Here is a 27,462-nt window from a genome sequence, read left to right as displayed (position 1 = left end):
TGCAACATGGCAGGCTCTATTTTGCGTGTAAAATACTCAAAAGAAGCTCAAAAATAAAAACACATAATGTCCATTCTGGGGCTGTGTCTGAAAAATACATCTTTGCAGGGGAAATGGCATTATTTTTTGTCACTTTATCTCGTCCTATGGCATCTCGTATGCCTTTGAAGCAAAAGGGGTTTCAGATGCAGGAAAATGAAAAAATTGCAATACTTTTCTGTCATTTTGTCTGGCTATTTTGAGTTAAATTAGATCAAGAGGTGTTGCATCTGTCTTGTGTAACACAATGAGAAGCATTGCTTTGTTGGGAGTAGCAGCTGCACCTCTTCAGAAGATCAAAAAGCCTTCCAATCAAGATGTGTTCCCTGTCATTTATCAAGATATATCAATATTTCTGATGAAATTAGATGAGGTTGAAGCAACCCATCAACCCGGAATGAATATGTAAAATAGAGGTGAAGTTTATTTAGTCTAGCTTTCTATCATTGGGTCTATCATTAGGTAAAGATTTTTCATCTGTTTTATGCTTTCACAAATGTTGAGATATTTCACAGTGGTTATTGATAAATAGTAGGAGACCTGTAAATCATATGATAAGATTTTTTTTAAGAAAACTAAAATGCATCAAAAAATATTTTCTTTTGAGGAATTTTTATTAAAAGGGCTATTGCATCTGGGCTGCTTCAACTGTATCAAAGATTATCAACATTATCCACACATGCTATGTTACAAAATGCAGCCATATATGGAAAGATGACATCACTGTCATCCTGAGAGGGAACAACTGTGGCTATTAGAGTGCTGCACAATCACATCTTCATGCTGACTAATTTATGTATTTTCAAAGAGAAAGGACCATGCAGGACTGATTTTCTTTCTGCTTCCCGAACAACAAGCCCTGGATTACCAGTGACCTGAAGACACTTCTGAGCAATTAGAAGAAAGCTTTCAGACCTTGGGACAGAGAGGAGTTGAAGAAGATGCAGCGTGAACTCAAGGGGAAACTGAGTGAGGTGTGCACTGGTTTAAGGGAAATCACTGGGCTCAAGGTGAAGTACCAGTTTTCAATGTAGAGAGGGTAAACAAACTGAACTGTTTCTTCAACAGGTTTAGTTTGCAGCTTGCTGCCTCCCACTCCTCACACATTGGCCTCTAGTTGCTCTCACTACCCTTGATGTTTCCCTTCTACCATCCACCCCTGCTGTGTTACACGGACCCAACCCCTCCATCATAGATGACCACCTCCCATTTGGTTGTGACTGCTGACCAGGTGAGGAGACAGCTTGAGAAACTGCCTTCACCTCTCATGTGATGAAGGAGCTGGAGAGGTTGGTATTGGTCCACCTGAGATTGCAGGTGAAACCACCTCTGGACCCTCTGCAGTTCACCTACCAGCCCCATGTTGATGTGGATGATGCAGTCATCTACCTACTGCAACATGCTCTCTCACATCTAGTGTTGGGTGCACTGTGAGAATCATATTCTTTGAATTCTCCAGCGCATTGAACACCATCCAGCCATTTCTGCTCAAAGACAAGCTGCGGGTGATGGGTGTAGACACACCTACCATCTCCTGAATCACTGATTACCTGACAGACAGACCGCAGTTTGTCCAGGCAGCAAACTGTCTGATGTGGTGGTTAGTAGTACAGAAGCTCCACAGGGAAGTGTACTGTCTCCTTTACTGTTCAACTTGTACACCTTTGATTTTCAATACAACTCCAGATCATGCCACCTGCAAAATTTCTCTGATGACTTGGTAGTTGTCAGGTGTATAAGAGATGGACAGGAGGAAGAATACAGGGCTCTTGTGGGTGATTCTGTAGAGTGGTCCGGTAGGAATCATCTGCATCTCAATGTGGCCATGACCAGGTAGATGGTGAGCGACTCCAGGAAGAAGAGGACAGCTGCAGAGCAGCTGCACAACTAGGGTGAGGATATTGCCATGGTGGAAGTCCAGTAACGAAATTCACAACAACGTGGGATCAGGGTCATTTTGGAATGGGCAGAGGTTGGAGGAGGCCAGAACTGAGTTGGTTTGAGGTCTTCTTATGGGCATAGATGAAACAGGTAGCAACAAACTCAAGGGTGTCAGCCTCCATGGAGTTGCACAATTTTCATTCTAGGACTTCCAGAGTATGTGTCACTCGTGGATGGCAGGTCACTCAAGAGGAGTGGGCCCACTGCAAAAACTGATGGCAAACAGAATCTGGAACAAATAATCTTTTAGAAGGACTGTTACCTGGATCGGGTTGTTGTTCCAGCACTTGTCAAGTTTGAGACTCCACCTTCTAAGTGACTGAGGCAACTAAGCATGTCTACAGCAGGATCAGATCAGGGTTACAGCTGGATTCCAGGTCTGAGATAAGAGGATAAGGCATTGGGTTTGATTTTGGGGGTTTTCAGGCCTGTACATCAGGGAAAATAAGAATCGTCTGAACAACATCATCCAACGGGCCTGGCGGGCACTTAGTCTCTTTGTTGATCGCACATACTCCAGATTCCCATAGTCAGTCCAGACAATGTGTTTTTCTGCATCTCCTAATCAATGTCGACACTCCTCCAGGACTGATTTTATTCCCAACAGCTCTTAATTTCAACATCATTGTTTCTCTTGGCAGGAGACAGGCGGGGAGAAAAGGCACATGGGTGAAGTTTCTGATTGACAGGAGAATATTGATACGGGACAGCATCCACTCTAGTATCCAGGTCATCCACCTCCACAATAAGCTGCAGGCTGGGGTCTGGTTGAATCCAGATGGGGGCAGAAATGAACCAGTGCTTGAGGCCTGCTTCTGGGGTCCAGAGGAAAGATCTGGAGATGGTAGTGAGGGCTGTCAGTGTGGCAGCTACTTTGCATTAGTCCCTGCTGAAGCACTGATAGAAGTTGGCAAACCCCAAGAATATCTGTAGTTGTTTACAGTTCTCTGGTAGTGGCCAGTCCTTTACTGCAGACAGCTTCTGAGGGTCCGGTCTGACCTGTCCAGGAGAAATGATGTATCTGAGGAATAACACTGTGGAGGTATGGAATTTGCACTTCTCTGCTTTCACAAAATGTTGGTTTGTAAGGAAGAGCTCCAGGACAGAGTGTGCTCCTTTAGGTTCTTTGAGCATATAGGGATGTCGTCTAGGTAAATGAAGACAGACCTGCGGATCATGTCCCAGAGGACATCGTTGATTTGGTTCTGGAACACTGCAGGTGTGTTAGTCCAAAGGTCATGACGAGATGCTTGAAATGTCCCATGGGTATGTTGAAAGGAGTCTACCATTCATCTCCCTCTCTGATCCGGATGAGGTGATAAGCTTTGCAGAGAACCAGTTTCATGAAGACGGTAACACCATGCAGTGGGGTGAAAGCAGAGTTAATAAGAGTTAAAGAATATGTATTCTTCACTGTGATGTCATTTAATCCAGAGAAATCGATGTAGGGGTGAAGAGAATCATCCTTTTTATCAATGAAGAATCCAGTGTCAAAAGGTGAGGAAGAGGGTTGGACTATGGCAGCAGCAAGGGAATCCCAAATGTTGGTCTCCAGTTGGTAGTTTGTTCTGGTTTAGCAAAGTTGTACAGATGGCTGGTGGGAAGCATAACTTCAGGAATTAGGTCAATAGCACAGTTGTAAGGACGGTGAAGGGGTAAGGAGAGGGCATCTTCACTGAACATTAAGGCTAGGCCATGATATTCCTTGGAAATCAGGTCTAGCTTCACAGGCTCGCAGGCTGTCAGACTCAATGGTGCAGCTGGGTTCAGGGCTAAGTGAAGACAAAGCTCATGACAATGAAGGCTCCATGCAACTACTTCTGGTTTTTGCCAGTCAACGTGTGGGTTGTTTCTGTAGCCATGGGTACACCAGGACTAGAGGTGGTCTAAAGTGGTCGATTAAACAGAAAGAGATTCTTTCTTGGTGATTACCAGCTAGGATCAGGGATACAGGAACAAGTTACCTGGGCAAGGCATTGTCCATTTAAGGCTCAGGCTTCTAGAGGCAGGTCGAGTGGAATGATGGGAATGCCAGGCTAATAGGCTAGTCAGCTGCCCAGAAAGCTTTCTTCGGCTCTGGAATCAATCAAGACCTGGGCAGGAAAGGCCTGGGATTGCCAATGTAGTATAGCGACTAGCTATAACCGATGAGGGGACGTGATAGTAGTGCAGCCACACTGGGAACCAGTAGTCCCCTAGTCAAAGCTGAGGTGGTCCTTTGCTGGCCAAAGGAGACAGGAGGCAATGTAGTGGCCAGATTTGCCACAGTATAACCAGAGCTTGGAATCTTGACAATGTTGCTTCTCCTTGGGGTCGACTGAGCACAGCCTAGCTGCAAGGATTCAGGTTCTGGTGGAGGAGGAGACACCAAGGAGGCCTTGCTGAATTCAGGGGATCTAGGAGATCTATGGTTGGTGCGCTGATTTCGCTCCCATCTGTGCTCAAATAGCCAATTATCAATCTTTATAGTGAGGGCAATCATTTTATCCAGGTTGGACGTCTCCTCCTGAACTGCCAGTTCATCTTTAAGGGATTCCTGTAGGCCCTTGTTGAAAGCTCCTTGTAGGGCCTCGTGATTCCAGCCACTCTCTGCTGCCACGGTGCTGATCTTCAAAGCATATTCTGCCATATTGTGGGAACCTTGGTGTGTCGACATGAGCCAGTGGGTGGTGTCTCTGCCACAGACACGATGGTCAAAAACCGTTCTCATCTTTCTTACAGATCTCTTCTCGGCGCTCCCAGACAGCCACCCTCACTCTCTCAATGAGTCAGACATTAAACTTATCAGATTTGCTATCTTAGCTTGATCAGTAGAATAAGAGGGGGGGCACCACCACTATAGCGTTCAGGAACTGGGATATGTGGCTCCCGAACTGGCAGGGGTAAAACGGGTAACATTCACTGAAATATTGGATACAGAGGTTGGGACTTGAGCTGGGCTAGCAGGCTGAACTGAGCCACCTTACCGGTGAGCTCAGACACCTGATTCAACCAAGCAACATAATAGCTCCTTGTGCTGAGTTAACGCAGGTCATTGACTAGCAATAGCCTGTTGCACAGTAACTCCGGTTGCCATGGACTCTGCGCCGGTCTCATTGCCTGTTAAGTTGATCTTGGCCTCACTGTAGTGTTACAGAACTGGTTCAGAGACTCAGAGGCAGGACAACAGAGACACAGCAGACCGGCATTTGGCGTAAAACACAATCTATTTACAAAGAAAGACTGCAACAAGAAGCAATCCAAATATAACTACTGAGATAACACCAACTAAGCTGCAGCTGAACTCTGAGAGTGAGTGGAGAGCTTAGCTGACTACAGATGCGAGGGGAAGCAGAGAGGGACAAGGCAAGCAGAGGTAGTGTGTGGCATCGCAGATGACGGAGATGAGTCAGGTACTGGAGTCAGTGGTCATTTTCAGGTGGGGATCTGGGAAGGTGAGCAGGTGGAGAATCCAGATGAGGGATTTATGAGCAGGCAGAGGATGAAGTTGCTTAACGGTCCAGTGTCAAGTATAGGTCTTTTCTTTTCTTTTTTTTTTTTTTTTTGTGGCCCAAAAAAAAAAAAAAAGTAAAAAAGTATAGGCCTTTTCAACCAAGGCTGTTCTGGTTTGAAGTTGGAGTCGGTGCCCGATTTGGCCCAGGCTTTTTGTTTTTCGACATGCGGTGGTCCGCCTCCGGGTTCCAAAAACTGGGACTCTTCCCTGCTCCAACTCATTGCTGGGCCAGAGGTGGGCCAAGGTGAGAGCCCAGTACGTCAGGGGCTGGGGGCGGGGTTACAGTGACCGACCGACATATATATTTAATCAACTTATTGCTCTTGTTTAACCTCTACGTAATCAATGCAAGCGTAGTCGAAGCTAAGTAGCTAAGCTAACACTAGCACGTTTACTGTTAAGTATCCAAACGTAATTACCTTTTTTCTCAAACGTAATCGCTGGTCAGTGCCACGCTGAAGCCGATAGGTAATCGCTATCAGAACGTTATGCTGTTCATGGATCGCAAGAAAGATTAGAAAAGCCAGAAACACCACTCCTCCAAAGAGGTCCTCCATTGTTCTTGTGTGGGCTTCCGTACAGTGCGAACGTTGTTGAATGGCTATTTACACAGTGACGTACTTATGTCTTGCGGTGACACAATGACGCTGCCGCACCTTGGCTCCTAGCCGATGGAAAAGCAAACGGGTTTTTCGGAGGCACAAGATTTAAACCAAAAACACGCCGGCCCTTACCTTGAACCAACGTTCTCACCTGGTTCTCTTGGTGGAAATGAAGCTGTAATGATTTTGTGGGGGAAGAGAGTAGCGGCAGCTGGACCATTCCCGCCATGCATATGTGTCTCCTCAGGTGATTGAAGATTGGTAGCACCTGCCCGCATACCACACACCACGCTCATAGCCACCTGGGGAGAGAAAGAATGGGGGGAAGGGAAAACCTGCCACTACCTGGTGCCAGAGGTGGACGGCGTGACATTTCTATTCTATTCTATTCTATTCTATTCTATTCTGTATTCAAAACAGTTGTAAAACATAACTGAATTTAGCCAGTTTGAGACCAATATGTGTTTCAGATGACATTGAACATTTCTTAGCTGTGATGCGAAAGGTACAGGCTGCTGGGGGCTCCCATGATGGACTAAGCACCTATCCTCTTCTCTGTTCTCCTTCAGTTTCCATACATTTGTATGCCATCAGTGTATTTCACCAACTTTGTGTCCTCTCTCTAGGAAGTCTGTGTTTTGTCCTCTCTTCCTTTATCTCTGGTTGTTGAGCTGCGTGTTTCTGATCTTGTGCATTTTTGTCTGCTTTCTCTTTCCTTTTCTCACTCCCCACTACCCTCAACTCAACCAGTAGACAGGTGGATGCCGTCCCTGAGCCCAGCCCAAAGGAATATTTGCTCCTTGGTAGCATTTTTTTCTTGCTCTGCCCTCATAATTAACATTCACATTATCTCAATACACTGATAAATATATGGTCCACTGAAAGGGAAAATCTAATTCTCAAGGCTCTTTGTTTTGAATCAGTTTTGGTTTGTGATCACATCCGTAAAATATTTTCTCCGGTGCAGTGGCAGCAATAATTGCTCCACCAGATAGTGAAATGTGCATGCTATAGGGCTGATATCACTGTAACAATAACTTTCCCGTGCAGGCTTTGTTTTTACAATGAGGTCTTTAAACACATCACCCTGGATAATTCATACCTACCAACCTACCTCCTCTGTCTTTGCTGTGGCCACAAATGTGTGTGTGCTTCTGTTTTTTTAGTCAAAAAATAGAATCCCAAAGCAAAGTAAACAAATTGATGCATATACAGTGTATCTATTATTTTTCAGTTAATCTTTTACTTATATATAATCATTTTTTATTATCAAAAATGTATGATGCTGGAAGAGTGCCATTATTTTGTTAAAAGACACTTAGAGTCGAATACATTTACCAAAGAATCTGTTTTTAAGGTTTTACAAAAGAATCTGAAGTTTGGGAATCATTAGAATGTTTAGAGAAACCGTGGTTCTCTAGACATTTGAGAAATGCTTGCAAGACTCATTCAAGGCTGTAATAATATTACCAGGTGCAAGGTAGCTGCTGTGGATAGTTGGCATGAGACTGCCCTCTGCTGTAGCCAATGTGTCTGTCTGACTGAGTCACATAGAAACACTTTGGTTGCATGAGCTGGGACTTGACAGTAACTTTAGTGTTTGTTTGTCATAAATATTGGAGTGTGAAAAATTATCATTGTTACTATTTCTACAACAACTGCCTTCCTATTGTGTAAGCAGCCTGTGGAACTCCATCACGGGACAGTGATATGTGTTGGAGTAGCTGCAACACTTTCAATCTTATGGGCAAATAAATACCAAAATGAAAAATTTAACCACTAATGAATGTGTGAATATTGCACATTTCAATCAATAATTTCTAGAGCCATATTGGATTTTTGTTTAAAGGACTGATTAATTTAGATGGAAAATGTAGTTACCAATATTGCTGAAAATATTTTCAGAAAAATCATGTCAGATGAAATAAAATCAGGTTACTAACATTTTATCAAGGTATCTCCAGTCACTTGCTCCTAATGTGATTCCAAAAACAAGCAGGTCATTCCAGACTTACCTCTCCCAAGCCATGCTTTCCAGTTCCTGCTCGGGGATCCTGATTCTTACCAATTCTAGATTAGATTTTTATACTTCCACCACCTGGTTCTGGATCAACTTCGGGGACTATTCTTAGCTGAACATCTGTGGAAAGCCTCCAAAGGAAGTCTCCGAGGAGGCATCCTACTCAAATGCCCGAATCTCCTGTGGACCACATCCAAATGGCAGCCTAATCAGATGACTGAACACCTCAACTGGCTCCTTTCAATGCAAAGGAGCAGTGACTCTATACTCCAACCTCCCTCCAGATGTCCGAGTTCCCCACCTTATGTCTAGTACTGTGATCTCAATCTTCTGATCACTAACCAGAGTTCATGACCATACATGAGGATTAAAAATGTACACAGTATTGATTTGAGCCAAACATAATTCCACAACAGTATCAACCAAACTGGCGATAAGCAAGAAGCTAAGGGATAAAATCTTCAGTTTTGTCACAAAAGGAAGAGGAGGGAGGGATCAGTGTGGAGAACTTAAACCCCCAGCAAGAACATCTGGGCTACTCACTTTAAACCTAAAAGGACATCGCAAACTGAAAGCAGATTAAAGAGCTTTGCGTGCTATGATAGTTTGCAAGGCCATGAGTACAAGTGTGAATTATGACAATAATACAAGGGTAATGTACCAGGGCTATGGGAGGTGAAAGGGTAGAAATTATTCATCTTGACAGATACTCACCAGTATCACAATGTGAAATGAGAACAGAAAAACAGCAAAAGCTTGATTTTGCTACTTGACAGATGGCACATATTTTAATCACTGTTGCAAAAAAAAAAAAAAACCAAAACAAAACCAACAACAATGAACTGTGGACTAACCATCCAAATCATAATAGAATACTTTGATTATCTTTGATAGCAGTTTGCAGTCTTTATTTTTTTTAGCTTTTTCTGGAGCTTTCAACTTCATTTAATGATCTTCAACATGTTTGAGTCATTAAAAACTTTGAGACCATATTTTTCAACATAATTTTTATTTTGAAGCCCGAAACTGGATTTTTTTTTCATATGAATCATTTGTTTAGCATATTGGCATACAGAAACAAAAATCTAAAGTTTCAAGAATGATTTCAAAATAAAGAATTTCACAAAAGAAAACGGCACCTGCCAAACACAAAGTCACAACAGTCAATACCGAGTATGGCCTCCATTTGCTTGGATGCAGGCAGCAATCTGTCGGCGCATGCTTTGGACCAGGCTTCTGATTGTGGGTTGGGAACAGTACATACGCCTGGCGACATCACTGTAGCTCAAACCGGCCTCCTCCATCCCCAGTGCCCGGAGACATTGTTCATGTGATAGACGCGGCATGATGCTGTTCATTGGACTAACAATGGTGGCCTTTTTTGGGCCTTTATATAGGCCTTCAAAACCCATTTTCAAATTGTGCAGATACTCACTGAGTATTGCTTGGTGTGTATTTGGTTCACTTTTGCAAAGTGACCAACCCATGTGCAATGAATCATGACAAAATGACAACTCATCATCAGGGCCGGCTCTCCCTTTACGCGAATTAAGCGGCTGCTTAGGGCCCCGCCGCCACTAGGGGGCCCCCGAATTGACTGTGTCTGATGGTCTGACCCACAGACTGCCATCTAACATTACTTGCTTTGGACTAACCTGGCAACAACGGTGGTTGCCAGAGGGGCCCTCTGTCCCCCCGCACTTTTTTCAGCCGTTACAACAGCTAAACCCGTTATTAGCATCCAGTAACGTGTTTTCCCGAGCCGTCTTTGAATGCACCATGAGCGCATGCTAACGCAGGTGTTCCACAAGAGACGTGCTGCTGTGCTGAGCAGTGCTGAATGTGCGTCTGGAGTAATGTTTAGTAAACCAGCCAGAGCTAGCAAGAAGCAAAAAACTTTACACAGTTTTTTCCAAACAAACCGTGTAAGTTGTGTGACCTTGTTGGATGCAAACAATGTTAGACTTGTTAGCTAAATGATGACAAGGTAAAACGTGGCAATATATCAATATGTTAAGCTAGTTAATAATTCAAATTTGGTTGCCTCTGTTACATTACTGCTAATTAGTCTATTCTTGGAATAAACCCAGTCCTCTTTAATTTCTGGGCAGAAGATGTGCTCACAATTGCTCTCCATGTATTTAAGTCTTTTGGTCCCAAAAAAGGAGAGTCAGGGAGGAGAAAAAAGAATAGGCTATCTATGGTATAAATTTACAACTGTTTTTTACTCCTTCTCTTTCTAATTCTATCTCAGAATTTTGATTTTCAGATTTTTTAATGATTATTTCCATAACAAAGAGCAGAGTCAGACAGGAGATGGACCAGAGGCAGCGGCCAGCAGTAATGTTGACCATGCAGGGTCTGCAGAGGTGAAAAAAAATATATATATATAAGTGGCTGAGAAAAAAATATGTATCTATGGGTTAAAGTGATTTTGAGATTAAATTCTACTGCAATTTTTACTCTTCCTAATGCTATTTCAGAATTTTTCTTACCACATTTTTTATGTTTATTGCCATAACAGAAAGAGCAGAGTCAGGGAGGAGATGGATCAGAGGCCAGCAGCAGGGACAAGGATGTAGGGTCTTTACAGGTAAGGAGAGATTATAACTTCCTGAGAATAAGATATCTGTTGCAGGGAGAAACCAGGCAGTACTGATCATTTCATGTTCAGTGTTTGGCACCTTTGGCTACTCGTCCAGTAGATGTTCAAGGGACATTGTTGTCAACTTAACTAGAGTTTGGCCACTAAAACTTTAGATTTTATAGTTTAAAGTTTTATAGTTTGTAGTTTAAAGAACTAGCCTAGTTGGTCCCCTGGTATTGCACTGTGGCTGTTAGGGATTATGTGGTTCTTTAGCCACTAAGGACGGTGCAATTAAATGTAAGAGAATGATAAATCGCTCTGAAAAATTTGTCCCCCTCACTTCTGAGATGGTGGTTACACCCATGCCTGTCTTTATTCCAATTAAACATAAATCATCATGGTAACATATCAATTTAAACTGGCTTATTAGAAAACTATACGGGAAAAATACAGGAAAGAAAAAATAAACCAGCAGTCAGTTGGTGACTCCATGCTTCGTGTGTAAGTTAGGCTACTGTGACACCACGGCACCGTTTCAAACTTGATCAATTACACTGGTCTGGAGAAGCCACAGATGGAAAAGCAGTAGCACTAGAGATGGCATCATGGCTCCAAAAAGGAAGTTGAGGAGTGGGCTGAATATTTGCTGTTAATCATGTGCATGTGTGTTTTAACCCAATTACAAGCTGTGCACGTGATTTGGTAGTTGCCCTGTGCATGTTTTGGGGCCACAAAAAAAATCTTGCTTAGGGCCACCAAAGTCCGAGGGCTGGCCCTGCTCATCATTATCTCAACTACCAGGGCACTAGATCATCAGTAAATCCACAATGAATAATTACAACCCCACTACAAGCAGAATTCTGCGTACATTTCTACCTCAAAGTTTCTATTGACTGTCAGTATATATTTGCAGGAAAAATTAGATGTGTCATCTTCATGACAACCAAGAAAACTATTCACAAATGAAGAAAGATATTCAGTTACAGTTTGATGTACTTTCTTAACAGAAAAGATACACTCTTAAGAACAGTGGGAATTGAATCAATAAAATAATTTCAATGGCCACATAATGTGTGTGTGTATATATATATATATATATATATATATATATATATATATATATATATATCGGGCTTTGCAAAAGTTCTGTTACACTCGGTTTCATGATCTTTAGAGACGTTTACATGTCGGAGTGAAAAATTCCATTGAATAAACTGAAAGTTCTACCTTATAGGCAGGTGTCCTTAATACAAATTTTTTTCTCCGGTGAAGTTGTATCAAGATGGAAGTCAAAAGAGTTGAGATATCTGCTCTCCTTTGTGCTGAACATCAGCCGGATGACCGTCCACAGAGTTGCGGAGAGGCTAAAGAATGGTGAAGATCTTTCAGGTCTTCACCATTCTTGAAAGATCACTGAAAGATCTTCACCATTCTTCAGCCTCTCCACGACTCTGTGGACAGTCATCTGGCTGATGTTCAGCTGCTTGGCTCTGTCAGACTTGTTGTGGCCAGCATGAAGGCAAAAGGATGGTTCCTCGGTGGGTGACATCAACTGTCAAACATGGAGGAAGAAACCTGATGAACTGGGGCTGTTTTCCTGGATACAAGGTCGGTGACTTGTACAGAATGAGAGGTACCCTGAACCAAAATGGCTACCACAGTTTCTGCAGCGCCATGCAGTACCCTCTGGTGTGTGCCTACTCAGAGGCCAGGGGTTCATCCTATGGCAAGATAATGACCCAAAACACAAGTACAGGCGATGTCAGAACTACCTTAGGGAAAAAGAATTAGATGGTAAACTTGAAAACATGAAGTGGCCAGCATAGTCACCAGACTTAAACTCCATGGAGCTGTTTGGGATAAACTGGACAGAAGAGTGAGAGCAAAGCAACCTACAAGTGCCACACATTTATGGGAACTTCTGTACACCTGTCTTCTGTACTCCTGTCAGTACTCTCGCAGCAGCGAGAGTACTGACAGGAGTTAGCAAAAGAGATCATATTTCCCCTATACTTGCTTCTCTTCACTGGCTTCCTGTTAAATCCAGAATAGAATTTAAAATCCTTCTTCTGACATATAAAGCTCTTAATAACCAATCTCCATCATATCTTAAAGATCTGATAGTACCATATTATCCTAGTAGAACTCTTCGCTCTCAAACTGCAGGCTTACTTGTTGTTCCTAGAATTTCTAAAAGTAGAATGGGAGGCAGAGCCTTCAGTTATCAGGCGCCCCTCCTGTGGAACCTGCTCCCAGTTTGGGTTCGGGAGGCAGACACCCTCTCTATTTTTAAGACCAGGCTTAAAACGTTCCTTTTTGACAAATCTTATAGTTAGGGCTGATTGGGTGACCCAGGGGGGTTCGGCCTGTGTCTTCATTTCCACAGCTGACTCCCTCTTGGACGTCCCTTCGTTCTGCCTCTAGTCATGCTGCTTTAGGCCTATAGGCTGCTGGGGGACTTCTCTTGATGCACTGAGCCCTTCTCTATCTACCTTCACATTTAATATGTATACCGTCATTGCATTACATTCACTCTGTTTCCCTCTGTGTTATTTCTCTGAGTGTCCCTGGTCCCAGAGCTGGATGCTTCAGATCTGCGGTCGATGTTCCACCAACTGGTCCAGTCTCCATCATGTCCACTGTGGGATGCTGCTGCTGACCTTCCTCCAGCCCTCTGCTTCCAGCTCCCCTTTTCCACCAGTCAACTCTGCATCGCCCTCACTATAGTTGTTATGCTAATCTACATACTGTTTGAATTTTACTGCTAGCTATATATGTAGTATATTTAATGTCAGAGCCGTACATCATAAGAGTAAACTATGAGTCAGTTTTCAATCTTAGCTTACACTTTGTGTCACTTATCTTGTCATACATGTATCCAAATGTGTGTTGTACTTTCCTTGCTTTCCCACCCCTCCCTCTCCTCCCATCCCTCCCCCTTGCCCTCCTCTGTCCCTCCCAACCCGCCCAGCCAGCAGGCAGATGGGTCCCCCCTATACAGAGCCGGGTTTTGCTTGAGGTTTTTCCCCTGTTAAAAGGGTGTTTTCCTTGCCACTGTCGCCTTTGGGCTTGCTCTGGGGGTCAGGCATATGGGTTCTGTAAAGCGTCTGGAGACAATTTGACTGTAATTGATGCTATATAAATAAAATTGAATTGAATTGAATTGTAAGAGAGTTGGGAAGAACTTTCTGAAGAATATTTGATTTCCATTGTGGAAAGAATGCCACGAGTGTGTTCAACTGTTACATCTGCCAAAGGTGCTGCTTTGATGAGTCAAAGAATACCTTTTGATTTGGAAATAAATTTATTTTCTAACTTCATTTGTTTATTTGTTCTATCCTTTCATTTCAGAGTACAATGAGACATTAAAGGGGACATATTATGCAAACCTCACTTTATGAAAGTGTTCTTATAGTAGTGTGTGTTGCAGTAGCTCATTATGAGGTTTGAATTTGAAAACTCTGTTTCCTCCACATTTTGTGAAAATGCCTGCTCAAACGTCCGATTTTGATTTGGGTCCACTTATGACGAAATAAGCGGATTTAACTCCTCCCCTTGACTGGGGAGATGCTCCAGCAGCAGGAGAGATGCTCCGGCGGCCGGCGGCCGGTGGCTGGACCATCTCTCCTGCTAGCGACTGCTGCCTGTGGCGGCCCACCGTTTTGTCAAGGGGTGGCGGGTTCTTGGTGTGGTGGAGCTGTCGGGGATTACAGGAGCGAACTCTCCGCTGGCTGGCTCTTTTCCTCTTGGGTTTGCTCCCAAGAGGCGGCTCAGTCCCTCGGTGACAGCTTGTTGGAGCTCCCTCAGTTCTTCCTTCATCTGCAGTCGAGTGAGCGCCATCCCACTTCTGACACCAATGTAGCACTGAGCGCGTCCTCTCCCAGAGAGGGGAGGGGGAGTGGGCGCGGACAGATGTGTTCATTTGCATACCTGGAAGCAGGCCCAGAAACAGCTTGTTCTGAGGAGGGCTGGTGAGAGTGAATTTTTCGACCGCTGAAACTCCGAACAAAGGATGATTTTGGGGCGAACAAACTTAAATACTATGTTTTTGGGCTTCTGTGACCTATATGACATGACTGAAAAATAGCATAATATGGGACCTTTAACATGCAATCAAAACCTGGAAAAATTTGGGTGTTCTAAAACTTTTGACAGGCAGAGTATGTACAATTTATTTCAACAGGCTGGGTAACTGACCAGCCAGATAATTCATTTGCTGTAGTGAAGTTGCGTAGACAGTCAATTGACATTCAGTCTTTGCTTCCTAAGAAGCAGTACAGAGCAAACAGAACCACTGTGAGGAGGTCATATCACTGATGAGCTGGTTGAATAGCTTTGTGTCCCATACACTTTTTTTCCCCTCAAGATGTCTCTTAATGTATTAAGAGATAAGAGCAGGATATTCTACAAAGAAGGTCCAAGAGAGCACCTGCGTTTCATTTCTATGCCTGCAATTTCCCTCATTAGCTGTATATTCAATTAGGCTGCGCGTCCCTTCTATTGTACAGCTAAGACTTGGGTCAAACACTCAGGTCACTTTGAAGTGCTTGAGTACTCTATCCCTGGTCTTGTGTTTGATTTCAGACAACTAGCTGAATATAATCATCAAACACTTGTGACTAATTTTGAGCCAAATGAATGACTGAGTTTCTGATTAAATATTTCGTATCCTACAACATACTGACTTCAACAACTCACCCACTTTGTACTCTTTTGAGTAAAACATATCTGTTCAACAGAGTACTCACAATAAATGACAGACAATCCGCATGTGTGTGTGATCGTTGTTGCTCTGGATATGAGAAATGTGATTAAATAAGTGAACATCAGTCTGAGAAGATCCTGTCATTCATCCATCCATTCTCTATAAACCGTTTTATCCTCACTAGGGTCGCAGGGGGTGCTGGAGCCTATCCCAGCTGACTGGGGCGAAGGCAGGGGACACCCTGGACAGGTCGCCAGTCTGTCACAGGGCTACATATACAGACAAACAATCACACTCACATTCACACCTACAGGCAATTTAGAGTGATCAATTAACCTCAGCATGTTTTTGGACTGTGGGAGGAAGCCAGAGTACCCGGAGAAAACCCACACATGCACAGGGAGAACATGCAAACTCCATGCAGAAAGATCCCGGGAAAGCCAGGACGCGAAGCAGGGATCTTCTTGCTGCAAGGCGAAAGTGCTAACCACTACTCCACTGTCCAGCCAATCCTGCAACAGATGATTTGATTTCCTCAAAGATCTGACCTGAACATTAATGAGTGATTTTTTCTTTACATAAAAACCCTGAGACAAGTGCAATCTTCACTTTCTTCACTGGACATAGAATATTATATTTAGTCACACCTTTCATACTACACGAAAAAAACATTACGTGAGGAAAAGGGAAACATTTGACTAAACTGTGATATATACAGTGGTGTCCAAAACTCTGAGACCACTAGAAAAATACTTTTATTATGTAATTGTTTTAAATTGAATTTGAAATGTGAAATTACAATGATAATACCTTATCAACCAAAGGAATTGATATGGTCACTGCCAATAATCTGTTTAAGTCTGATTCCTGACCCAGAAATAATGCAGAATCTGAAATATTTCTATATTTTATACCTCATAACAGTTAGTGTTTTTAAATGTTTCTCCTCCCTAACATTTCCAATATGACTGACCCTCGATGTGATCTCACACTTTTGTTTCAAAAGTTTGGTGGTCCTGATGGCAAAAAAAGTACATGACAGATAAGAATGTAAATTTTAACAACACAGTCTTAAAAAAGAAAATCTGTCAAAGACTACATAGCAAGACAGTGATCTATCCACCTGAATACACTGAGCTTAATTTGTGCAACCTCCATGTGTTCATATAAAAGAATAAAGACAAGCTCATGCCGAGATGCTCTTATTTGCAACTCTATATTGGTGAAATGAACCTTTATTAAAGAGCAATATTCTCCATATACCACCTGCTAGTCTCATAATGAGAAAGGATTTAAATTAGGGAGAGGCACTCCTTTCTTCAGTGGCAGCCCGTTCCTTTTCATCAGTGAGCGCTTCAGCAGAATACAATGATGGAGCTGAGAGAGAGAGAAGAAAAGAGAAAATGTGCAGCACAAAGCAACCATTTTTCACAGTGTCAAGTCTTAACAAGGAGGAATTTACTGAAACAATAACCATATTAAATTAAATACTTATCCTCTGTTTTAAAAAGAAAAATAAAGGACACCAGTACACCAGAGAATAAAGTCAAAAACAATTTAGTGAAGAAGCGACTGGATTAATGTGCGTTTATGTGCATTTGAGAGAGAAAGGGGCGACAGAAAGAAATGCTATATTAATGCTACAACACTGTGGTCATTTAGATTTACAGCAGTACAGAATACGAGCCTGCCAAGTTCAGCAAAAACTGTTTTTGAAAGAACAGCAGGAACTAAAATGCAGCATCTGTTATATGTTTTTTCTTCAAATCCTTACGAAGCAGTATATGACAAATGTTCACAATTGTAAGCATGTCAAAAAAAAATTTAGTGTAAGTAGCAGCAATTTCACAGAATGGATTGTAAAAGGCTGATAAATCTATAGATTGTAGGGCAATAATCCATCTAGTGATGCAACTCCTGCAGAGAATCATGTAAAATTAGACAAAATACGCTCTTGCTGAGTTAAAAATATCTGTACAAATATATACAAAATTTTGTATGTTCACTCATTACAGGACCTGCCTGGCTTTAGATCCTTCTATGTTCAACAAGTTTTCCAAAATCTTCATTGCCTTTCAAAGCCCCATGTTCTGATTTAAATATCAAAAAACAAATGTTTCTTGGTTTTCCAATACAGGCTTGGATAAATTAGGTAACTAAACGAATTTAGTTACATTTCTGAGTTAAATTCATCTGCTTGGTGACAAATGCTCTAACACCGTAAATTTGAATAAACCTGAAGTGAAAACTACATGTCAATTTAAGCACTAAAACGTCTTTCCATTTTCCTTTACCATATCTGCTAACACAAAGAAAAAACTGACCCAGTTATGCTTGAGTCATTTTGAAAATCTGCCCTGATGTTAAGGAATTAAACTTTTACATTTTTAATGTGGAACATTTATGTTTTTTATTTTACAAAAATAGACAAGTTTGTTGTTGTTGGCCTGACAGGGCTAAACATGTGCACACTCCCACACACACACACTTTATCCACTACTAGTCACTTAATATGTATGGCACGATAGATGTCCATTTGACAGTTATATGTTGCTTGCCATGACATCTCATTTATCCTCTATAATCATAATTCCGCTTTACACAGTCTCTTTGTGCAGGTTCTCCATCCCCCAACCTCTTTCTACTGACATCTCTCCATCTATCTAATCCTTCCATTCCTGTCATGTTGCATCTTAGTAGATGCCACGGGTCAGTGCCTCACTTTCTAAAGACTGCTCCATTCATAGGGGAACAGAATAGGAATTTACATCTCATGGCAGAGTTTTCCCCTCCATTTGTTATAATGTCAGGTCACTGCACCGCTCAGCTAGCAGAGAAGGAAAGATAATGGCTTCGGCACACTCCCCCCCAATTTATTACACACTCACTGGCTCTGACCTTGTCTGCAGCTTTGGATGTGTGTAGATTTTTTTTTGTCAGCCTGCACTATAACTTGTTTACTGGCTAGCTAACAGTAATAACAGTCATGCATATCCTAGCTGTTTTCTAAAGTTATGTTCCTCTAATTAAATGAAATGAGATTTTTATTTAAACTTCCCATTTTATTTCAAATAGGCATAAAGTAGTGATGAGTGGGCCTACTGCATATCAAATCTATAGTGTATAGAACTGCTTCAGTTTAAACAGAGTTCCTGCATATCACAGGCGAACATGATCTAGACCTTAGCAAATTAATTTCTTGTGAACACACCCTGGGGAACTGTGTTTCTGGGCTATTAATGAGCAGTACTGGGGCTCCACAAGGAACTGTCCTCCATTCCTGTTCATATTGTATATATCTGACTTCAAATACAGCACTGAGTTCTGCTACATTCAGAAATACTCTGATGACACTGCAATGTATATGCAGTGTCATCAGAGTATATATGGCACATTTCTGATATATTGTGACATATCAGAAATGGGCATGAAGCCAAATACAGGAATCTGATGAATTTCTACAGTGACTGGAGTCACAAAAAAAAAAAAAAAAAAAAAAAAACACACTGTCTGCTACTCAATGCCTCATAGACAAAGGAAATGATCATAGATGTCCGCAGATCCAAACCCCTCTTCAGCCAGTGAAGACTTGTGGCGTGAACATCAAACATCATAAATATTTTGGTGTCCACCATGATAATAAGTTGCACTGGTCAACAAACAGACTTCATCTACAAAAAGGGCCAGAGCCGACTGTTTTGCCTCCGAAGACTTTGATCTTTAGACATCTGCAGTAAGATGCTGCAGATGTTTTATCAGTCTGTGGTAGCAGGTGTCCTGTTTTATGCTACAGTCTGCTGGGGAGGCAGCATAAAACAGAAGGATGCAAGGCGTCTGAACAAACTGATTAAAAAAGCTGGCTCTGTGGTTGGAATCAGATTGAACACATTGGAGGATGAGGTGGAGAGACAGGCACTGAGCAAGATGGAGGCCATTCTGACCAACATGGATCATCCACTTCACATCTGCCTCAATGAACAACAAAACATCGGTGGACGGTTCCTATTAATGAGCTGCATGACAAAGATTTAGAAAATCTTTCTTACCATCAGCAATTAGATTTAATTCTAAAGTAAACAAATGAGACCCCAGTGTTACGGGGGGGGGGGGGGGGGGGGGGTTGGAGAACCCAGGCCCAGACACAGACAGGCAAACAGGTGTGATGGGGAAAGGGGGTTATTAAATCAGAACTACGACGTAAATGAAAACCGGACTGAGGTGGCAAAGCAAAAACCAAGCAGCTGAAAAACAACAGAGCTACAGAGAGGTACTCACACACAGGGGAAACTAATTGAGGGAGCAAACCGGCTGAGGTCAAAATCCAGACAGAGTCCAAGGGGGGGGGAATCCACAAAGGGGGGAAGCTGAAGGGTCCATAAAACTGACGCAGTCCAGAGGTGGTAGGGTTTGTGGGGAATGGAGTCTGGGGCAATATGTGAGTCTGTCTGTCAGGGCTCCCTCCTCACCCCCGTCCTTCCCACCTGACATCCCCAATACCCCCTTTCCCCATCTGGTTCCTCTCTTCCTCTCCCTCTCATGCTCCTCTCTCCCACTCCTGCTCCTCTCCCCTCTCTCTCTGTCCCTCGGTTTCTCTGTCTCTCCCATCTGCTCCTCTGCCCCTGGCTCTCCCACTGTCTCCTCCCAGTCTCCCATCATCTCCACTGCCTCTGCTCCATTCCCAGTGGAACACCTGAGTAGAGTGCAGGCGCACACCTGCCTCTACTCAGGTAATCTGCCTTCCCCGTGGGTCCCAGACAGCTGAAGGACATTCACCTGATTACTCCTCTGCAATGAGAACCGGCTCATCCTTCCACTCCCTGCCAGATTGTTGAACAAAACTTCAGTCAGTTTGCTCTCTAGCCTCCTGTAAAGTCTGTTGAGTTTTTGGCTTTTTTCTTACGTTGTTTTTCCTCCTGCCCCCGTCTAGACCCAGCTGTCCAGGATCCCTGTCGTCCTCCTTCCCCAGACCATTCGGCACCGGTTTCCCCCTCACTGGACCCCCCCCGTTTCTACCCGGACCTCCTCCCTGGAACCCCGACCAGCTCCCCTCAACCCAACCCAGGACCCGCAGCAGCAAGCCGGCTGCTCGTCGCCTCTCATCGCTCTTCCGGAAACCCCCCCGCCTGGACGTCAGTCACGACCTGGCCCACGGAACTCCTCAGCCCAAACCCCACTCCACCAGCCGCTTCCCCTGCAACCCGGCTCCTCTCACCCTCCGCCATAACCCACATCCCCAACAATAAAACACATTCTCATTTCACCCAGCCTTGGTAGTGTGGCTCTCTGCTTGGGTCCGCCTAGCCTGAACACGTGACACTGTCAATGATCCAGTGGAGACTGAGAGGAAGACCAGAGCTTATATAGCTGAGGAAGGGAACAGGTGAGTGGTGTTGAGCTGATTGACTGCAGCTGACAACCACAGCAGCAATCAGCCGGTAGAGAGCAGGCAGCCAGAGGGCGAGCGACCGGGAGAGAGAGACAGGATTGGAAGATGACAGAGAGGTGACATGGATGAGAGAATGGGGAAAAAGGAGGAAAAAGGGCAGGAACTGAAGCACGATCATAACACCCAGACAATTGAATTTCCCTTTGGGGATTAATAAAGTTATTGTATTGTATTTTGAACTTCTATTTGCTATTAATGGCCTGTAGGCCTGACTGACTTAAGCTCATATAACTTGTTTTTATACCCAGAAAGGAGATATTGTGCTTTTATTACAGACTACTTAATGCCAAAGTTTAGTATGATCATTTGTTTTCAAACCATTTCACATATAGTGAAACAAAATAGTATCTGTTGTGTTCCAGATCAAAACTGACCAGTACAATTTCATTTGTTAAAAAAACAAGTTCATATAAAAGCTTAATTACTAAAAACAGTATTACTAACAATAGCAAAAACTAAATTTTGCACATTCTTATGCATATACTGAAGAATGTGGTGGTTTTTGCATGTGAATTACAAACACATGCACTACATTTATGGAACTTAATGCTCCTTGTAATAGCAATTTCAGCTAACCCCTTTAGTTTGCTGCTTTACTATTACTGATGGCTGAGTTGGATTTGAGCCTTGATACGTGTAGATAAAGATGAGTAGAAGTGGATCCAGTTCTTCCCAGTGACTATTTATTGCTTGAATGAATACAGATAAGTTGAACATAAAATAACAAAGCTTTTAACTAAAAAGTCTATTAAGAATCTATTAGTCTATTAAGGCCTTGTTCCTTCTTGCAGCTCCATGATCAAAAAACTTTTTCCTTCCTTAGCCACTCCCAGATGAAGTGGCAGCTGGTCTTGAAGCCTTCACCTTAGGCTCCACCTACAGCTTCCTTCAGGGCACACCTGCACACACTCTCTCTACCATTCCTCCCATTCACAAAAAACATACTAATAAAAAGAAAGAATGTATGAAAATCAACACAAATAACAATTTGGCTCCTAGATATTGGCCCCTAATTGTGTTTGTAGAGGAAAAGACATAACTTAAATAAATTAAAGGAGCCATTTATATTTGTAATTTAACAGATTTTTAATCATTAATGTTGTAGCCCTATAAGGTACAGTCAATTCCAGCCATTTTCAGTACAAAAAAATCGCTAATATTTTATTTGTGAATAAAAATATGACGAGAAATACAGGGAATATTGGACGCGCATTGCGAAGTGTAAAATATTTTACTGGCTTGTTTCGTCTGGATGTCCAAGGTTGGATTATGGCCGTTTTTTGTGGAATATTTTCATCTCTGTGTAATAATGAACCCGCAAATGTGAGTCGCGCTGTGTACGTTGAAGCCATGTATAGAGAACGGATGGATGGATATTCGTTGTTTGTCGGACAAATGTGTTTATATTACCCGCTGTGGTAAGCACATCTGAAAGTGGTTTATACCGACGGATTCATGAGAATCAAAGCTTTCCATCAGTGTATAATGGTTCTATCATCGAGTTTGCAGCATCGGTCAATTAAGCGAAATACTTTAGCGCATCTCAAAGCGGCCCGTATTCGGGCCACTGAAACTTTAACCCTATACTGCACAGTCAATTTTCACCTGAAATTTCTACTGAAGATGTACAGAAAGTAAATTGAATGCTGTTCTTGAACTGTTTGTACAGGCATGGTTGGGGTCTCCTTTGAAAGCTGACAACCTGAATTTTCACCCAGTGCAATCAGAATTACTCTAGGTGCTACTAGCACAGAGTATTTTATGTTGGAACACACTGAATTAGGATGAATTTTCTTCTCGCCTAAATTTTTTCCCTAATAAAACACCTGAAAATAAGTGTGGCAGCACTGTGAGAGCTTGAAAACACAAAAAGGCAACAGCCCGGGGTCTTACATAGTTCAGGTCAAAATTTCAGAGCAATACTACAAGAAATGAGTGTTTCACACATGTATTTGTACTGCTATGGCCAGGCGCTGTCAATTTTGGACACCCTCTGTACACCCTCTGCACACCCTGTGCAAAAATGGTATATGTTTGTTTTTCAGCCCGTTTTCACATTATTTTCACTCCAAAAACTCATAAAGAACTCAAAAAAGGCACTTCAGAGCAGCTCCAGTGTGGATCAGGTTGCAACCCGGTCTCACAAGGATTCGTGAAACTGTCACGTAAATTAATCGATGGTTTTGTGCGCACCAACACGATTTTCTCATGTTTTTCGTGCTGCACACAACGAAATTCAAACCAATGTATTTGAACGTATTTAAAACTACTGCAAGGATGGGTTTGATTTTATTTTCATATCTGAATCTTAATCACACCTGAATAGAACGTTTAATTAATCAAATATTCCTTGTGTGTCATATTTCTCCTCGGTCAGATTTAAGAGAGTTAGGGCATTTTGAATGGGTATATTATATTTTTAATGTAAAAGCGTTGCGAATCCAACACTATATTTTGCATTACATTGTCCCATATTTATAATGTAATGCAGGGGTCAGCAATTAGATGTGGCTTCGGGCCAAAATTTGCGTAGTGCGTAGTGCGTAGCTCGCCCACCTCTGCATGGACGTGCTTGCTGTGCGCGTAACCGTTGATTGACAGCATGACAAAGCGGAAGCTCGAACTTGATTGGCTAGCTGCTGACTTTTTGCCGCTTTTTGGAATTACATGGGGGTCTATGAGAGGAAGGTGGAGCTCATGAATAAATTTTCATATCGCGTCATACTAACATTATATTATAGTATCGAACTAGACTAACACATTTAAGCTTTGTTAAACAATGATACATAAATTGAAAACAAACGGAAACTCCAGACACGAGCTTTAAGCAAACGATTTGGTTTTGAGAATAATAACTGCTCCTTTTGTAATGAACACACTGAAACTACAGATCACTTATTCTATGAATGTATGTATTCTGAAGCCTTTTGGGATGACTTACATTGCTGGTTATCTAAGTATACCAATTCCTGCTTTTGAATATGAACATATTTTGTATGGATTTGTAATTAATAACTTTTTGCTAGACATGTTAGGGAATGTCATTGTAATATTAGGGAAATTTTTCATTCACAAATGCAGATTTCTAAAATGTAAACCTATTTTTAATATGTTTCATAAAGAAATGTCTCTATTCTTCTAATCACTGAAACATATGAAAAAACGGACTGCTGTAAAACTTTTTAACATGATTGAAGATATCAAACTCATGGACAACCCCTAACCCATTGAACATTCATGCGGACAGACTCCTGTTTCAATTTAAAACAAAAAAAAACATAAAAAAACAATGTGCAGCAGTTCCGGCACCTTTCTTCTTTGGTGGTGTCTATGTAAAACAATGTCCAACATGCAAACAGCACACCTAGCGCCATGAAGCAGAAAATGCAGGTGTAAATCAATGGGATGCTGAATCTGGGAGCAAGTCTGCAGTGAAAACACCTTTGAACATAGACATATATATGTAGACGCCTCATTGACTGAGGCTGCCCACTTGAGCGGTGTGCCTGCAGTGCCGCCATCTTGGAACGGGACCACTCGCTCCTACAATGCATTACTTCCATAGAGGAATGATGTGCTTATACAATTAAAGTTGTCATAAATCGCTCAGTTCGCAAACAATTTTGACGGGGTTTGCTTGTAACAAACGCCAGGCTAGATAGCTAGATAGATAGATAGATAGATAGATAGATAGATAGATAGATAGATAGATAGATAGATAGACAGACAGACAGACAGACAGACAGACAGACAGATAGATAGACAGACAGATTGACAGACAGATACTGCTATTATTACTACTGTGACTAATAATAATAATAATAATTATTATTATTATTATTATTATCATTATCACTACTATTAATATTATATCAATTATTATTATTATTACTATTATTACTGCTATTATTACTATTATTTTTATCGTTATTATTATTACTGTTATTATTACTATTATATCACGTGTATAAATCACGTTCTTTGGGAAAGCTTAAGCGTGTGAGAAAAATAGCCAGAGATAAAGAATTGTCTACAACAAAAATAATTCCATCATAAATCAGGGCTATTATTAGATCTATCATATGCTGTATTCTAACCCACCAATTACTGCAGTAAGTCTGTTTTTTTTCTTTGTAACAGGCTGTTGCTAGGAACACTAGATTCATAACATCGAATTTTAAACAGATTAGTTATTTCACCGGTAAGCAGCTGTGTAATACACAGGATGATGTAGAGAGCTGGTTAGATCATGGGTAGAAGCCAGACACGGAGCTGATGGGGTTCTAGCCGTCTTGTCGGCATTTATTTCACTCTAGCTATGACAACCTGCTAACAATATATTATTCCTTACATACATCTTACATGTGAAAAGTAATCCCACGAGCTCTTGTCTCCTTACAGCGCTCATTAGAGCATCCATAGGCTGAACAGAAGTCCGGCATCTTTAAATAACTATGCTGGGGTCAGAGGGACATAGTGTGTAGCTTAAGTGTTGAGTGGCAAAAACAGCATTGTAAAAATATCCGAGCACCTTGTATAGTAGCTACACGTGTGACGTTTCTAAAAAATCAAACACTTTGGCAATCGGTTCAAAATTCAGCGAATAATTCCACTTTGAGATTCAGCAGTACCTCTTGCCTCCATAGGTGTCTATGCACCGCTGCCTCCGCTGGCCCCATGTCAAGATGGCGACGCTGTAAGCACGCCTCTCGACAGCCTATGAGGCGTTTTTGTATATATATCTATGCCTTTGAAGGGGCCAAGGGTCACTAAATCCGAAGACTTCAAATGGAGACATTTTGTGCAACATATCAAGTGTCATAAAAGTCATTTCCAGTGGAATTCAAGTCTGATATTGTGTGGGACTATTCAGAGCAGTCACATGAAGCACTGTATCTGTTTTCAAGGGTCTTGCCCCATGGGAACCCGCTTTTTTCAGCAGTGAGGAGAAATTCCTGCTCGGTCATTTTTGGGTCTAGTGACACCAAATCAGACACACTCCTACTAGACCACCCCCTGACCTTCCATATTTTTTTTCAGAGAGTTAGCTCAAAAGGGGCCCGAGCACGGCCTTGTTTCTCACTCGACAATTAATCCTTTAATCTCCAAATGCTTCAAAATGGGCTAAAAAGGTCAAAATCTCACACATTCCTCAACCAATTTGGACCAAATTGCACAGGTTCTATATATAGAGGCTAATGTGAATGCTCATGCATGTTTCAGACCTCCAGGGGCCCCGAAGAAGGAATGAGGGCCAAAAAAACATGTTTTTTCATAAATGTCCCTCTTTTGCTCTCATTTCACTTCTGTAACACTCAGAGAGCTGAAACCTGGGATCTGGTACCTCTGAAACATCTAAAATCTAAATCCACTGGAACTGTTTTGCTAGCCACTCCCAAACCGGAAGTAGCTCCAGGAACGACCTAGAGACTTGTGCTTCAGATCAATTGTTCACCAAGGTCACTTAAATCACCCCTAAAAGTTTCAGCTCATTTGATGCAAAATTTATGGTGCTTCAATGTCCAAAAATGTGACATCTTGACCCTGCGCCAGGGGTCACAGAAAGGACATAGAGACACCAAACCACCACAGTTCAGCTCCAAATATAGCCTAGTATAACATACTAAAAGGTCAGCCCCAGGGTCCCAGTAGAAAAATCTGACCAAGTGTTCATGTTAGGAAAACCCTAGCCCTTGTCAGACTCTTCGACCCTGAGAGCCTTCTGCCAGTGGAATTAGACCCACCCTCATTTTTTACCCGAACAGGACGAAATCTTAACCACAAGTACTAGGGCCCCCGGTGAGTGGGTATATACAATTGGATGGTACCATGTTGAAGTTTGGAAGTGTGTCCAAACTTCAACATGGTACCATCTGGCCCCCTGTTGACCTAGGAGGCTGAAATTGTATATACCAACTCACCCACGAGGAATATTTGATTAATTAAACATTCTATTCAGGTGTGATTAAGATTCAGATATGAAAAAAAATCAAACCCGTCCTTGCAGTAGTTTTAAATACATTCAAATACATTGGTTTGAATTTCATTGTGTGCAGCACGAAAAACATGAGAAAATCGTGTTGGTGTGCACAAAACCATAGATTAATTTACGTGACAGTTTCACGAATCCTTATGAGACCGGGTTGGGATCAGACACAGAAACTGGGAGGGACAGACAGAGAGGCTCCTGCTGCATCCGGAGCCGAGGTGTGAAAAGTCACACAACCCTGCTGGCAGAGGCTCTATTTATATCCTGCTATTCAGCAGGCTCATTGGCTACCAGCCCTGTCAGTCAAACATTTCCTCCGACGTGATTTGCTCAGAATTTACTGACGAAACAAGGTAGGTCCAGAGCGGTCAGTCTCGGCTATGGTTGGCCGTTTAGGCCTAGGAGGCAGGCCAGAGTCGCTTGATTGGTTGAAATGCGGTGTAAACATAAAGGAAAGACTTCAGTCGCCATTTTGAGTGCAAGACCGCGTGGATATCTGTATGCTGAATTAAAATATGGACAGAAATACAGTGAATATGAAATGCGCAGCGCCACCATGCACCATGTGTGCGCGCACGGAGCCGAGCTATTTGTGGATTATTTACTTATTTCAAGACATGTTTTGGACAAACTATTATAC

This window comes from Acanthochromis polyacanthus, chromosome 7 (assembly GCF_021347895.1).
Source record: "Acanthochromis polyacanthus isolate Apoly-LR-REF ecotype Palm Island chromosome 7, KAUST_Apoly_ChrSc, whole genome shotgun sequence".
NCBI classification, from domain to species: domain Eukaryota; kingdom Metazoa; phylum Chordata; class Actinopteri; family Pomacentridae; genus Acanthochromis; species Acanthochromis polyacanthus.
The sequence above is the reverse complement of the archived record's forward strand: the minus strand, read 5'-3'. Positions refer to the sequence as shown.